Source organism: Moschus berezovskii, chromosome 22 (assembly GCF_049115385.1).
Source record: "Moschus berezovskii isolate FMDL1 chromosome 22, NW_MosBer_1.0, whole genome shotgun sequence".
Taxonomy (NCBI): domain Eukaryota; kingdom Metazoa; phylum Chordata; class Mammalia; order Artiodactyla; family Moschidae; genus Moschus; species Moschus berezovskii.
The window spans coordinates 54073828-54090810 of record NC_142481.1 but is presented as its reverse complement, the minus strand read 5'-3'; the positions used below and the strand labels follow the sequence as shown (position 1 = coordinate 54090810).

Here is a 16983-nt window from a genome sequence, read left to right as displayed (position 1 = left end):
TGTTCCTTTTTATGGCTGAATAATGTCCCATTGTATAGATAGACTGCATTGCATTTAGCCATTCACTGTTGATGGACATTTGGGTTGTCTTCACCTTTTGGCTTTTGTGAATAATGCTGCTGTGGACATTCATGTACATGTTCTTGTGTGGACCTGTGTTTCAATTCTCTTGGGTGTATGGTTAGGAGTGACTACTATTTGAGGAACTGCCAGATTGTTTCCCAGAGTTGCTCCATGAGAGGGTCTTAATGGTGTTAAGTCGTTCTTAGGAAAGAGACCAAAATGCTTCACATCGTCTAGGGCCGCACCGTCCAGCCCTAGCTCTTGTCACTCTCGCCTCTTTTCTCAACTGCTTGGTCCCTCTGGCTTCTGGGCAGTTTCTCTGTCCACACTCTCTCTCCCCTCTTCCCTGTCCATTTCCCCAGAGAGGCCTTCCCTGAGTGCCCACCCACCCACAATCTAAGTGGAATCTTCTGATTGTATCCTTCTTGATTTAATAATTATTTACATAATGCTAATTTGTTTCCACCAAATAGAGGCTCTAGATGAGCCTATATATATATATATAAAGACTGTGTTTTTAAACTACTGTAATTAAAGGATCTTGTGTAGAACTCACAGTATAGTAGGGGCACAAACATATGTGTTGAATGAATATGTGATAGGAGAGAGTTTAGTTAGTTCAGTTCAGTTCAGTCGCTCAGTTGTGTCTGACTCTTTGTGACCCCATGAATCACAGCACACCAGGCCTCCCTGTCCATCACCAACTCCCGGAGTTCACTCAAACTCATGTCCACAGAGTCGGTGATGCCATCCATCCATCTCATTCTCTGTCGTCCCCTTCTCCTCCCACCCCCAATCCCTCCCAGCATCAGACTCTTTTCCAGTGAGTCAACTCTTCACATGAGGTGGCCAAAGTATTGGAGTTTCAGCTTTAGCATCAGTCCTTCCAATGAACACCCAGGATTGATCTCCTGTAGAATGGACTGGTTGGGTCTCCTTGCAGTCCAAGGGACTCTCAAGAGTCTTCTCCAGCACCACAGTTCAAAAGCATCAATTCTTCAGGGATCAGCTTTCTTCACAGTCCAACTCTCACATCCATACATGACCACAGGAAAAACCATAGCCTTGACTAGACGGACCTTGGTTGGCAAAGTAATGTCTCTGCTTTTTCATATACTATCTAGGTTGGTCATAACTTTCCTTCCAAGGAATAAGCGTCTTTTAATTTCATGGCTGCAATCAGCATCCGCAGTGATTTCGGAGCCCAAAAAAATAAAGTCTGACACTACTTCCACTGTTTCCCCATCTATTTCCCATGAAGTGATGGGACCAGATGTCATGATCTTTGTTTTCTGAATGTTGAGCTTCAAGTCAACCTTTCAGTCTCCTCTTTCACTTTCATCAAGAGACTTTTTAGTTCCTCTTCACTTTCTGCCATAAGGGTGGTGTCATCTGCATATCTGAGGTTATTGATATTTCTCCTGGCAATCTTGATTCCAGCTTGTGCTTCTTCCAGCCCAGCGTTCCTCATGATGTACTCTGCATACAAGTTAAATAAGCAGGGTGACAATATACAACCTTGACGTACTCCTTTTCCTATTTGGAACCAATCTGTTGTCCCATGTACAGTTCTAACTGTTGCTTCCTGACCTGCATACAGGTTTCTCAAGAGGCAGGTCAGGTGGTCTGGTATTTCTATCTCTTTCAGAATTTTCCACAGTTTATTGTGATCCACACAGTCAAAAGCTTTGGCATAGTCAATGAAGCAGAAATGTATGTTTTTCTGGAACTCTCTTGCTTTCTAAGGAGATCTCAAAGGTGTCAAGCTGGCCTTATCATCTACATCAAAATTCTAATTTCTCCCTGGATATTCTCCTGCTTTCTCCTTTTGTGCTGAATGTTCTAGAATATGGTCAGAAAGCTTTCTCTTTAAAGAGTAGTTAATAACTACATCCAGCTTTGTGATCTACACAGACTCTTTTGTAGCTACTCACACCTGCTGTCCTAGTGTGAAGGGTGAATGGGTTAGCATGGCTGTATTCCAGTACTTCATTTATGAAAACAGACAGCAGGCTGGATTTGAGCTGGAATTACCAATATTTGATTATCTTTGACCGACAAAATCTGCAGCTTTGTGGTTCAACATACCAAGACTCATAAGAGAAGGGAGATGGCATATTAAGTCATGGTTCATTAGCACTTACCCTTCACACAGCAGTGGCGGGCCTCCTGGGCCATTTGCAGAGAGGTAGCAGGGAGATCTATATGCCCGCTCATCTCTGCAGGCCCAGAGATGCAGAAAGGGATGTCATGAGCAAAGTAATGAGCTGCACTGGCACTTTCATGCTGGGCTGGTCAGGATGCTTAAGGAGGTTGGGTATCTCTGTACCAGGGGGAAGCTGGATGGCCCAGCACAAAGCCAAATGTGGGAGCACTGCAGTATGGACAGTCTGTACTCTGATGCTCAGAACCTGTGCACCAATGTGGAGTGGGGGCCTCTGGCCAGAGGAGAAAAGATGGAGCAATCTGGATGAAAGTCCAGAAGAATCTAACAGGAAGCATCTGATGAGGACATAGTCATATCTGGCTGTATGAGGCATTTTTGTGAAGCAAAAAATCAGAGCAGAGATGCTGAGCTAGGGTTATGAGAATGGCAAAGAGGGATTTATATAAGAAATATGAGTCAATTCCTGTAACTTGCATTTGCCTCATTTATAAAGGCAGGGACAGATGGGATCATTTTGGCGAGCTAGAAATTTGTATTAAGTTCCAGTTGCTTTATTTTCTTTCGTTTAAATATGCTTATTAGTAATATGTGTGTCAGAACAAAATCATTTTCTATCAGTCATTGCCAAACAGTGAATAATCCCATGTAAAATATGTTTGCATACTTTAAACAGTTGTAACAACTTCACTGAACTCAGTTTCTTCCTCTGAAATAGGCAGAATGTGCTTCTGTTGAATCGTTCAGGCACTGCCTTTTAGCTGAGTTCACCCTCAAGGAATTCTAAAAAGACACCTGTTACTTATTTCTTGTCTATTGGCCTGTCTTCTGGGAAAAAAAAGCTTCTCTGTAAACTCAAAGTCGTCAGCCAATCCTTTGATCATTTGTTACTTTCCTTGGAAACCTGCTATGTGGAAGGCGCTGTCCTACTGTGCTGTGGGAACCAGACAGGAGCTCTTTGTCCCCATGAGCTGACATTCTAGCAGGAGAATCTCCAGAACTTTTTGATCTTGCGAATCTGAAACTCTATTCCACTTAAATAACAGACCTCTTTTCCTCTCCCCTGAGCTCTAATAGCTGTCATTCTCCTCTCCATTTTTGTGAATTTGATGACTTTAGACACTTCATATAAGAGGAATCATACAGTATTTGTCTTTTGTGATTGGCTAATTTCACTGAACACAATGTCTTCATGGTCCATCCATGTTGTAGCACATAGCAATATTCCATTCCTTTTTAAAACTGAATCATCTTCCATTGTAAGCATATACTCCATTTTGCATATTCATTCATCTGACAGTGAACACTTGGGTTGCTTCCACCTCTTGGCTGTAGTGAATGATATTATGAATTACAGGTGCACAAATACATTAAAAATTTAAAAGCCTTGTTCTCTAACATGAGAGAATACTTTCAGAAATGGAACTGTTCTATATCTTGATTGGGGTGATGGATGTAAGCATAGAACCAAATACACAATCTCACATGCATGCACACACACAAAAAAACAAGTAAAATCATGAAATCTGAATAAGATCCAGGACTGTACTTACATCAGTATTCCACTTGCAATCCTGGACCACAGTTTTACAAGATGTTATCAATGGGGGAAATTGGATCAAGGGAGTGTGGCATCTCTCTGTGTTATTTCTCATGACTTCATATAAATAAAAAATTGTTTCAAAATAAAAGTTTAATTTAAAAAAGAAAGTCTTGCCCTCACTGCCCTGAAGGTTAGAGGATGCCACCAAGAGGGGAGACCCAGTCTGGAAACAGAGTCTGATAGGGGCCTACCTGGGAGGGGAAAGAATCCTAGGCCTTGTTCCTAAGGAGCAAGTGGAGCAGGAACTGAGGCCGGACCTGAGGGCTAAGTAGACCCGGGGCACAGCAATCCAGAGCCCAGGCAGTAGGACCAGCACAACAGCAATGGAGACCTGGATGTTTGAGGAGACCCAGAACAACAATGAGGTCATCTCACACTCCAGCATGTGGGCCTGGAACTGGGCACTGACCACCTCCCTCAGATCACATTGGTTCTGAGTATAGGGTGGGAATGAGTTGGGGAGGAGAAATCTGGCCTGGGGCCCCTGCCTTTCGCCAAATCCACTCCTCACAAAGAGATCTGAACAGGGGTCTTGGCACCAAGATGTTGATGTAAGTACCTTCTTGATTCTAAATGAGCTTCAGCTACTTACAGGCAGTAAGCTACTTGCCGACAAAGAACCGGATAGCTTCACCTACTTGCTGACAGAGGTCTGTATGGTCAAATCTATGGTTTTTCCAGTAGTCATGTATGGATGTGAGAGTCGGACTATAAAGAAAGCTGAGCACTGAGGAAGTGATGCTTTTGAACTGTGGTGTTGGAGAAGACTCTTGAGAGTCCCTTGGACTGCAAGGAGATCCAACCAGTCCATCCTAAAGGAAATCAATCCTGAGTATTCATTGGAGGGACTGATGCTGAAGCTGAAGTTCCAATAGTTTGGCCACCTGATGCAAAGAGCCAACTCATTGGAAAAGATCCTGATGCTGGGAAAGATTGAAGGCAGGAGGCGAAGGGGGTGGCAGAGGATGAAATGGTTGGATGGCATCACTGGCTCAGTGGACATGAGTTTGAGCAAGCTCTGGGAGGTGGTGAGGACAGGGAAGCCTGGAGTGCTGCAGTCCATGGAGTCACAAAGAGTCGGACATGACTGAGCGACTGAACAGCAGCTTACAGGCAGCTTCTGCAGCATATCAGAGACTTCCCTGAGACACTTGAGTTTGTGAACCCTCATCAAGACCATAATGTTATACGGATGTCTTTCTTGATTTACAAAAAACTTTTAGGGATACTGGCAGCTACTATTTAGTTAGCACTTGCCCTATGCCAAGTGTTTTGCTAAATGTTTTATCAACATCCTATATTTTACACATGACAACCCCGTGAGACAGGTATCATTCATTTTAAAGATGAAGAAGTTGAAATTCTAGGAAGGTAATTGAATAGATTTAAAATCACAAAGCTGATAAGGGGTAAAATCGGGACTTGAAGCCAAGTTTCCCTCAACCCACAGTTCACCCTCTGAGCCTCAGCTCTTTTCTGGTTCTCAGACTTTATTGGTGAAATTAAAAATGAGCTTCAGAGACAAAGCAGACTTTGATAACAATGGTGGTTCAAAAAGTAAAGTTGATGAGACCAAGTTCCATATTATAAAGTTCTGTCAAGTGCATGAGGCAGCTTTTCATCCAAAAATCAGAGACCTGTGACACTGGGTAAATCCAGCCACTCTCTATATTCTACCACAGTACTGATCATCACTTATTACCGAATGTTGCCATGTTTCTCATTAATCATCAATACTGAGAGATGCTAGATATCCCAAAGTTTAACAGGTTCCCATATATCCCTGTTTGTAATAAATTACTAGTCTGTAGTCAATTTCAAGAAAATTTTATAGATTCTTTTTTAACTAACACATGTCCATTATAGGAAATCCAGAAAAGTGTAGGGAAGCAAAGTGAAAAAAAGTTACCTGCAATAAAACCACTGTTAATAGTTTAATAAAATCTTAATAGTGTAATATCTGTCTATTTTTCAAAAAAATTCAGTAGTACTACTTAGCAACCGGATTATTTAATGCATGCTATGAATACCGTATACCATTAATATATTTTTTCCATTCCCTAAAGTGTTCTTGGAGTAGGAAATGGCAACCCAGTCCAATATTCTTGCCTGGGAAATCTCTCGGAGAGGAACTGGCAGGCTACAGTCCATGGGGGTCTCCAAGAGTTGGACTTGACTTAGTGACTAAACACCAAAGTGTTTCTGCAATGTAGTGTTCTGCTTTGTGCAGATACCATAGTCTACTTCATCAATATCAAGGTAGAACTTTGTGTTGTTTGTAATATTTCCTAATTTTAAGCAATATTGAAATGAGTATACGTGTTATCATACAGCCCTAATTTCCTGACGCACATACAGAGCAAGTAAAAATCACGTTTTCAAGGCTTGTAATGCATATTGACAAGTGGCATTTCAGAAAGATGTTTTAATATCATCAGTAACGTGTGAGAATGTTTTTTCCTGACAAGTTTGTCAAAGATTGACTATTCAGGTTTTCCAATTATTTTGTCAATTACATAAGCAAAAAACTATCTCATTTTAAAGTTATAATGTTTATTGCCTTTTTGTTTCCTTGCTTTGCTAATTGTTTAATCTATTGATTTTTAACCATCTCTTTGTATATTCAGGATAGTAGGCCTCTTTTATATGATGCAAACATTTTCTGAGTTTTGTTTATTGTATTTTAGTCATATAAAAAAACTTCACATTTAAGTAGTTTAATCTCTCAGTAATTCACATAATAACTTATGCCTTTAATGCTGATTTAAAAAACCTTGCCTACTCTATTACATAAATATTAAAATATTTTAAAGACTTTTTTCTTCTAATTCTTTAATCTATCTGGATTTATTAGGCAATAATTTAAATTTTATGTATCAACCTTAATTTTGACGAACATAATGTTTTACAAAACACATTTTAATACCTATTTAACTAAGTGACTTTAGAGCTATAAACTTAAAAAAAGAAAGAAAGAAAAGTATTTCATTACACTCTATTCCTCTGAATTTCACTTTAGGAAGAGAAAAAGGCAAGTGAAAATAAAATCCCCTGTAATATTCTCCTATGGCTTTGTTTTCAAACATATTATATTTCTCATCTTTGCACAAAAATCCTCTTAACCCTTGTACATATCCTTAATGGATCTGGCATAATTCCAGCATCCATGATTTATATAAATTCTACTTGAACCAATTAAAATTTTCAGCCTCTGCCCCCCTCTTGGGTAGGGGATATTCACTGGGACTTTACCCAAGCTGCTTAAGTAAAATTATTTTGAATATCTGCATGGATTTCTTTCACATAATTAAAGTTACTTCAAAAGTAAATAGAAAAATGTCCTGAAAGTCCAGCATGGTTATGAGCATACATACATAAGCAAAAAAAAAAAAAAAAAAAGTGTTTTCATTGTGTTGGTGGAAAACATACTTTAAAAGTAAAATTTCATATCAACAAAGGAAATATTATGTCTCTAAGCTAAGCAAGCTTTTCAAAGAACATTTGAAAATAATATCAAGACCTTTAATTAATAGTCTAACAAGTGGGAAACTTTTATCGCCCCTTTGATCATTTTTTTGAGGGAGCTGTACACACTGCATCCCGTCTATCAAGGGGAGGATTACACACAGAGCAGTGTAGATGAAGGTGGAAGAATGTTACCACAGACTAAAAATATCTTTTCCCTGGGAACTCTCCAGGAACTGGTCCATAACCAGATTCAACTTCACTAAATGAATAAAGCTGAGAAAAATAACTTGAATATGCAAATAATTTGTGTCAAAGAAGAATCTAAATTACTGTAACAGGAAAGCAATTTTTCAGGGTAATGGCTGACACAGAGAATTGAATCGAGGGCACTGCATCCACATTTGCAAAAGTCTGGAGAGGTCTGTTGCAGTAAATGAATGCCCAAGTCACCAAACCTTATCTGATGTAACAAAGCTTTGTTTAGAATTTCCTATTTATGTGCTACATACACTTGCTTATCTTTTTGTTCCTTAAACAAAAAGAAAGATGACATTCTAAACATCATTTGTTACATGTGCCAACTTAGATACAGAGAACTGAAGTTTCTTAATAGGATAGGCTCACAGTGTCACTCAGTTAAGCCTGGGACAGTCTTGGTTTGCACCTTTCATTGTGGCTTAATTGTTGATAATACCTGCTTTGGTTCTTAAAGTTGTGCCAGTTTGAATAATTAATAATATGACCACAATATCAATTTTCTATTGCTGCTGTAATAAGTTACCATAAATGTAGTGTCTCAAAATGACATAAATCTGTTATCATGTACATCTGTAGGTTTAGAGCCCAGCATGGAACTCACAGGGTTGAAACTCATGCCAGCCAGCCTGCATCCACTCTCGGAGGCTGTAGAGCAGGGGCCTTGGCGTCTCCAGTTTCTGTTTGCTGCTCACTCTCCTTGGCTTGTGGCCTCTTCTTCCATCTTCAAAGCCAGCAGTGGCTGGTCAAGTACCTTTTCATGTCAAATCACCCAGACCCTTTTCTCCTCCTCTCTTAAGGACCCTCATAATCACATTGAACCCACCTGGACAATTCATACTGATACCTCTGTTTTAAGGTGAGCTGATCAGCAACCTTAATTGTATTTGCAACCTTAATTCCCCTTTGCCAAGTAACCTTACATATCCACAGATTCCAGAATTAGGACATAATATTCTTTAGTAGGGTTATTATTCTGCCAACTATAGCCCCTTTATAGGTAGCAGAGCTAAAACCAAAGGCAGGCTTTCTGATTCAAAGTCTAGTATAATTTCAGTGATCAGTGAGAATGTCTATGGTGGAAAAGACTTTTAGTTTTTGTGAGATGTTGATAGGTAGTGAGGGTATAAGAGTTGCAAATAAAAACTCAAAAAAATACCTATCAATTCTTTCTTCACTCAAGGCACTTAATTTTGGAGATTATCTGGTTTAAATAAACTAATAGTAGCCTACTTATACAAAATCTCTATAGGCTTCTTTATCTCCATGAAATTTTTATGGAACATTTTTTAAAGTTGTGGATATCCCTGAGGTTCTCAAGACATAGGTTCAGCTGCCTTCCAGGAGTATTATGTCAAGTTTAGACTCTATCATGGGACCTGGTACTTATTTCGCAGCACCTTCATAGTCATTGAGTCCCATCTTTTCTTTATCCCTGTCCTCTGTGGAGGCAAGTCCAAACATCATATTTTTCACATGTGTTTCAAGGTTTTGTGTAAGTTTCTATGTCTAAACTTGCAGATCCGTGTACAACTGAATATGTTGTATATAGGTTCGTGACATTGTACAGGAGACAGGGACCAAGACCATCCCCATGGAAAAGAAATGCAGAAGAGCGAAATGGCTGTCTGAGGAGGCCTTACAAATAGCTGTGAAAAGAAGAGAGGCGAAAAGCAAAGGAGAAAAGGAAAGATATAAGCATCTGAATGCAGAGTTCCAAAGAATAGCAAGGAGAGATAAGAAAGTCTTCCTTAGTGATCAATGCAAAGAAATAGAGGAAAACAACAGAATGGGAAAAACAAGAGACCTCTTCAAGAAAATTAGAGATTCCAAGGGAACATTTCATGCAAAGATGGGCTCGATAAAGGACAGAAATGGTATGGACCTAACAGAAGCAGAAGATATTAAGAAGAGGTGGCAGGAATACACAGAAGAACTGTACAAAAAAGATCTTCACGACCAAGATAGTCACGATAACGTGATCACTGACCTAGAGCCAGACATCTTGGAATGTGAAGTCAAGTGGGCCTTAGAAAGCATCACTACTAGCAAAGCTAGTGGAGGTGATGGAATTCCAGTTGAGCTATTTCAAGTCTTGAAAGATGATGCTGTGAAAGTGCTGCACTCAATATGCCAGCAGATTTGGAAAACTCAGCAGTGGCCACAGGACTGGAAGAGGTCAGTCTTCATTCCAATCCCAAAGAAAGGCAATGCCAAAGAATGCTCAAACTACCGCACAATTGCACTCATCTCACACGCTAGTAAAGTCATGCTCAAAATTCTCCAAGCCAGGCTTCAGCAGTATGTAAACCGTGAACTCCCAGATGTTCAAGCAGGTTTTAGAAAAGGCAGAGGCACCAGAGATCAAATTGCCAACATCCGCTGGATCATGGAGAAAGCAAGAGAGTTCCAGAAAAACATCTATTTCTGCTTCATTGACTATGCCAAAGCCTTTGACTGTGTCGATCACAATAAACTGTGGAACATTCTGAAAGAGATGGGAATCCCAGACCACCTGACCTGCCTCTTGAGAAACCTGTATGCAGGTCAGGAAGCAACAGTTAGAACTGGACATGGAACAACAGACTGGTTCCAAGTAGGAAAAGGTGTACGTCAAGGTTGTATATTGTCACCTTGCTTATTTAACTTATATGCAGAGTACATCATGAGGAACGCTGGGCTGGAAGAAGCACAAGCTGGAATCAAGATTGCTGGGAGAAATATCAATAACCTCAGATATGCAGATGACACTACCCTTATGGCAGAAAGTGAAGAGGAACTCAAAAGCCTCTTGATGAAAGTGAAAGAGGAGAGTGAAAAGGTTGGCTTGAAGCTCAACATTCAGAAAACAAAGATCATGGCATCTGGTCCCATCACTTCATGGGAAATAGATGGAAAAACAGTGGAAACAGTGTCAGACTTTATTTTTTTGGGCTCCAAAATCACTGCAGATGCTGATTGCAGCCATGAAATTAAAAGACGCTTGCTCCTTGGAAGGAAAGTTATGACCAACCTTGATAGTATATTAAAAAGCAGAGACATTACTTTGCCAACCAAGGTCCGTCTAGTCAAGGCAATGGTTTTTCCCGTGGTCATGTATGGATGTGAGAGTTGGACTGTGCAGAAAGCTGATTGCCGAAGAATCGATGCTTTTGGACTGTGGTGTTGGAGAAGACTCTTGAGAGTCCCTTATACTGCAAGGAGATCCAACCAGTCCATTCTAAAGGAGATCAATCCTGGGTGTTCATTGGAGGGACTGATGCTAAAGCTGAAACTGCAATACTTTGGCCACCTCATGCAACGAGTTGACTCACTGGAAAAGACTCTGATGCTGGGAAAGGTTGGGGGCGGGAGGAGAAGGGGACGACAGAGAATGAGATGGCTGGATGCCATCACTGACTCTGTGGACGTGAGTTTGAGTGTACTCCGGGAGTTGGTGATGGACAGGGAGGCCTGGCGTGCTGTGATTCATGGGGTCGCGGAGAGTCGGACACGACTGAGCGACTGAACTGAACTGAACTGAACAAATTAGACATATTGTTATGTCTAATATTTGTATATCCCTAATTGCATGCAGCAAGCTTCTAGTTATCACTTTACATTTCTAGCATTATAACTATTCTCATTATAAAAGATGGTGTCTGGAATGAAAGGAACAAGGCCCATCTTTTTCACTTACAAACTGGTCCAAGTAGAAGATCCTAAACAAGTATTTCAAAGGAGCATCCACGTCAGAAAATGTTTTAATGTCCCAAAGAGGTAACTTGGAGGGAACATAGGAGACGTCATGTTTGTGTCCAAAAGAGAAACTGAGTTACATTATGCTAGCGTCCTGGCTCCTAAATTCTCATTTCCTGTGATATGAAAACATGTGGTTAAAAAGCATGTGAACACACACACATTCCACTGATAACCAGAAGGTGAATAATATCACCTCAAATAAGTAATTTACATCATTGTATATGTCTTTCTTCATTTGCATATTTAGCACAAAGCATAATTATCAGAGTTCAAAAAGGTCACTGAAGTGTTTTCTAAATCATTTTACTTCAAAATGACTCATGAGTCCATAGATTATGTGTCAGACACTTTGTTTCTTATCCTATTGATCCAAGTTTGACATCTGTTACTGGGGTCATTTCATAGAAAAATTACTATGTTTTAAGAGCCAGCATCTTCATTTTGGCATTCACCCAAAAAACCTTGTAGCATTTGTTTTTCATCAATTCATCCCTTTGGATTAGATCACAGCATCAAATTTTCCCTTGATAAATTGTGTCTTTCATAAACAGAGCTGAGAGGATACGCCAAATGAAAGACAAGATGTTAATAATTTGTTGTGACACTAAAGGCCAGTGTGCTTGTATGTGCTTTGTAATTGGCTCATTATGTTCATGTGTTGTTGTTTTAAGGAATTCTTTTCTATGTGTGTGCGTAGCCCATCTCCATTATTACAGCACATTAATTGGCTTAAAGAGTCATCAGTTTACAGGTTGTGACTTGACAGCTCCCACCTCTGGTGGAGACACCCCCACTATATGGAAGGGGAATAGAGAACCTCAGAGGTGGGGTTCACAGGAACAGTGGCCAAGGGGACCCTCTGCACTTCCACAAGAGCTGTTCCAGCAGCACAGCTTCCATTTTGGCTCCTGTGCTTTTTCTTCACCTCCTCCCCATTTTAGAGGTCAAGCCCTCTCTGCCCCTGCACACGAGACTCACTGACCTGGTGTTCACCTATCATGACCCCTAAAGTGCATATGATTAGTTCACATCCATGCGGTACCTTCATCTCTCCAATCTTGGATAAAGTAATTTTGCCTTAAACAGAGTAAGAGTCACTTGCATTTCATTCACCTTGGTCATTTGAGAGCTACATTTATGAGCGATGCGAGCCTTTTATTTTCAGAAAGTCTGTGCCATTCCGGAAGGGAGCATGTTGTGTCTAGGCCAATGCTATGATACTCCCCAACCCGTCACTTGTGGCAGGTTGTCACATTATATGCAGAGGTTCATAGTGTGTTTTAATGTGTATTTTCATGTGTGTTAGGAAAAATTTAAAATAACCTCACCATACCCCTAAATTCATGGATAATTTTGCTTTGGATAAGTTATCAGTGAAACGTAACAATCAACATTCAGCAAAACTATTAAGTGAATAACACAGTAAAGAGAATAAAACAAAAGAGCTTTTAGCAGACAAGGGTGTAGTGGGGGAAAGCACAAATTTTCAAGTCAGATCTAAGTGTAGAGTCAACTGGATCACAGACTAGCTTTCAGATTAGGTACTTAAATTTCTCTGAGATTTGCTGCAGTGAATATTTCTCCAGGATGTCTTGATATAAGTGAGACAATGCATAGAAACCCCAGACATATATTGGACACCAAGTAAATGTTAGTTCCCTTCTTTCAGAAGGAAAGTAATCAAAATGTGATGTATCTGGGTGTTGTTTACCCAGGTTTACTGTGGCTCTTGTTCATGAATTAAGACTGCACAGAGGCAACTGGTCTTTGGTCCATGAAACCCGGGACCAGCTGTCATCTCCTGTGCCAGGGTTGGAAAGATAGGATAGATGGCCAAAGCTGGGGCCAAAACATTGGGCTCCAGTCTCTTAAAGAGCAGTTGCCTCTTCTGGAGAGGACATTTTGCCATCAGTGTTGAATCGAGTACCTGCCCTGTGCTGAGCACTGAATCTCAGCCTTGGGGATTTGCTATAGGGCATGAACACCTACCTCACCTCTGTCTTGATGGGGCCGGAGAGGCAGACATTAGTCAAATTGTCACATAAATAAATAAGCAATTACATGTTATGTAAAGCATTATAAAGGCAGGGTACCAGTGCCATGGGAGCATGAACCAGAGACACCCAAGTGAGACTGAATTGATAATGAAGGATCTTCTCTGCCAGTGACATCTGAGCTGAGATCCGAAGGACAGATAGGGGCTGACCAGGATGGACGATGGGATGCCCGTGCTTACTAGCAGGGTTGCACGAGAAGATTCCTGTGTTGGGAAGGAACAGAATAATTTGGAAGAACTGAGAAAAGACTGGTATACCTGGATAATGAGGAATGAAGGGGACCTGTTGTGATGTGAAATGGAATTTGGAGAATTAGGCTGGCCCAGATTATAAAAGACTCTTCACAGTAAAGGAATGTGCTTTTATCTTATGAGGGATGAGAAGTGATTGAAAGTATCGGTTCTGGGGTGACATTAATAAATTAAAATTTTGAAAAGACATGATGGACGCCTATATTGGTCAGCCTTCTCCAGAGACACAGAAGCAGTAGGAGTCTGCTATAAGGAACTGACTCAAACCGTTTTGGAGGCTGAGAAAGCCCACAATCTGCTGTCTGCCGGCTAGAGCCCCAGGGAAGCTGGTGGTGTGATCCAGTCCAAGTCCAAAGGCCTGAGCACCAGGGAGGCCGATGGTGTAGATTCCAGTCCAAGTCCAGAAGCCTGAGAAGTGTGACTCCTGATGGCAGCAGAGGATGGAGGTCCCCAGTCTGCAGTCAGGCAGGAGGACGAAGGGCGAATCCCACCCTCCTCTGCATCTTTCAATGCAGGCCCTCAGGGGATTAGATGGTGCCCACATATGCTAGGGAGAGTGTCTACTTCCCTGAGTCCACAGACTCCAGTGTTAATCTCATCCAGACACACCCAGGAATTATGTTTAACATGAGCACTCCACGGCAGTCAAGTCGACACATCAAAGTAACTTCTTAGGTGCAGGCAAACCATCAGGTGTCTATTGCAGAGGCCCAGGAAAGAAGTGACAGAAGCTACTCTTTGTAGGTGATGAAGAATTTGGAGAGAAGAAGGTGGATTTGAGAAAGATCCAGGAAGTAGAACAAGCAATATAGACAGGACTTGTTGATGGCATGGCTGAGGACAGGGGAGGACAGGGGAGGACAGGGCAGCGGACAGGGCTGAGGACGGGGGAGGACAGAGCTGCGAACGGGGGAGGACAGGGCTGAGGATAAGGGAGGACAGGGGAGGACAGGGCTGAGGACAGGGGAGGACAGGGCTGCGGACGGGGGAGGACAGGAGACGACAGGGGAGGACAGGGCTGAGCACAGGGGAGGACAGAGCTGAGGATGGGGGAGGACAGGGGAGGACGGGGGAGGACAGAGCTGAGGACAGGGGAGGACAGGGGAGGACAGGGCTGAGGACGGGGGAGGACAGGACTGAGGATAAGGGAGGACAGGGGAGGACAGGGCTGAGGATGGGGGAGGACGGGGGAGGACAGAGCTGAGGACAGGGGAGGACAGGACTGAGGACAGGGGAGGACAGGGCTGAGGATAAGGGAGGATGGGGGAGGACGGGGGAGGACAGTGGAGGACAGCAGAGGACGGGAGGAACAGGGGAGGACAGGGCTGAGGATGGGGGAGGACAGGGCTGAGGATAAGGGAGGACAGGGGAAGACAGGGCTGAGGACGGGGGAGGACAGGGGAGGACAGGGCTGAGGATGGGGGAGGACAGGGGAGGACAGGGCTGAGGAGAGTCCTCAATGGATATCTGTTAAATTAACTAAAATTAATAAATGCATCCTAGGAGCACTTTATTCTTTTTCAATCCTGTTCCAGAGGCCTTGATTTCTAGCATTATTGTTTTCAATACAAAATTCAGGAGTCAAACTCTGGGTAGTATTGTAACATAAAATACTCTCACATTGATAACTTTGGTTTTGTAAAATTCAGCTCAACATTTGGCATTCATCCTGATCAGTTTATCTGCTTAGGGTCCGTATGTCTTTCCATTATGTTGAGGTGAGATCTAGAGTCTGCCCCTCCCAGTGTGGCAATTTGGCAAAAATGTGAATTCTATTCTTCTTACTTGTGGCTTACGACACTAGCTAAGTCTTGTAGGCTGTGGGGGCTTAAGATTCAAATCCAAGTTATCTGGTGTCTTTAGAGACAGGTTTTTGGTTGAAAATAAAGTCAAGTCCTTGGCTATTTTGGGAAGACAAAAGGCCAGACCTTCATTATTGGAAGAAATTGCTCCCGAAGCTTGATTTTTATTTTCTTTGTTTAGCAGTATTCTCACAGTAGCTTTAAAAATCAGCATAAAAAGTTCACTCTCTGTAAGGTCTCCTTTGTGTGCAGATATTAAAAGGCTCTGCGTATTTAATTTCTTCTTAGCTATGGTACTTGTGCATTATTTTATCTGTCCCAGAAATCAAGTGTGTGTGTGTGTGTGTGTGTGTGAGAATTTACTAGTGAAAAGATAAGACAGTATTAATGAAAAAACTCCTCCACTCAAACATACCTGGTTTCATGCTGTGTCCTGTTTTCACACCCTGTCCGTGTGTACATCACACATGTACAGTTGCTACTGTTCAGTCACTAGGCCGTGTCTAACTCTGTGCCCCCGTTATCTGCAGCACATGCATAGTGGACATGCTGCTCTGTGTTTTTTCATACAGTGTTGAAGCCGATCCACAGGGCTGAATAGTGATTTTATCTAATGGCTGTATTTTAGTGTCTTACTACATGAATATTAAATTCATCCCTTTCAGCTGGATGCTTAGTGGACGGACACCAGTGTTATCTCATTGTTAGAAACAACACTCCAGTGAATATTCCCATGTATGTAAGGGCAGCGTGTCTCAAACACTAACAGGAGAGGTATCCAGATGGAATAAAGTGTGTGAGTCCTTCATAGATTTGATGAATTTGGGCTTCCCAGGAGGTTCAGTGGTAAAGAATCCGCCTGCCAATGCAGGAGACATGGGTTCGATTCCTAGGTCGGGAAGATCCCTTGGAGGAGGAAATGGCAACCCACTCCAATGTTCTTGCCTGGGAAATCCCATGGACAGAGGAGCCATGGGGTCGCAAAGAGTTGGGCATGACTGAGAACGCACACACGTACCATATTGTTGACACTTTCCAAAGGGTGAAACCAATTTACAACACATTCAGGTAGGGTACAACAAATGTGTTTCTCTTTACTTTTCCTAATTTGGGCTAGTTTTGACAACGGTGTTGATAATAACAGCAGTAACAATAACAGTAGCAGCTAATATTCTTGAGATGAGCTATGTGACAGGCATTACATTAAGTGATCTGCAAGCATTGTTTGTAATGGTTAAGAATTTAAATCTGCAGACTGACTTCACAAGGCCAACTCCAGACTCCACTGACCTGTTGTCTAACTGGCAGTGTTCCCTCCTTACAAATGGTTCATAGGGGCACTGTGAACCTCAAGTGAATTAACATGATAGGGAGCCTCAGTAAGCCCTGGGTAATGCTGGTTACCATTATTCCTAATAATGATTATTTTATGAACCCATTTTACAGATTATAAAACTAAGAGGTTAACTGTATGGGTCGAGATCACATAACTAGTGAGAGAGTGTGCTGGGATTCCAATTGCAGAGACCATTTCCCAAGGATTACAACTGCAGACACCTTTTTCTGATACAACTATTCA

The 16983-nt window shown here is 41.8% G+C and overlaps 1 protein-coding gene across 1 annotated transcript in view; it reads left to right on the top strand.

Annotated features, from left to right (window-relative positions):
* The window catches only part of CDH13 (cadherin 13), a 1084595-nt gene that overhangs the window by 678269 nt on the left and 389343 nt on the right, over positions 1–16983 (top strand). The gene's annotated exons all lie outside the window — the stretch shown is intronic.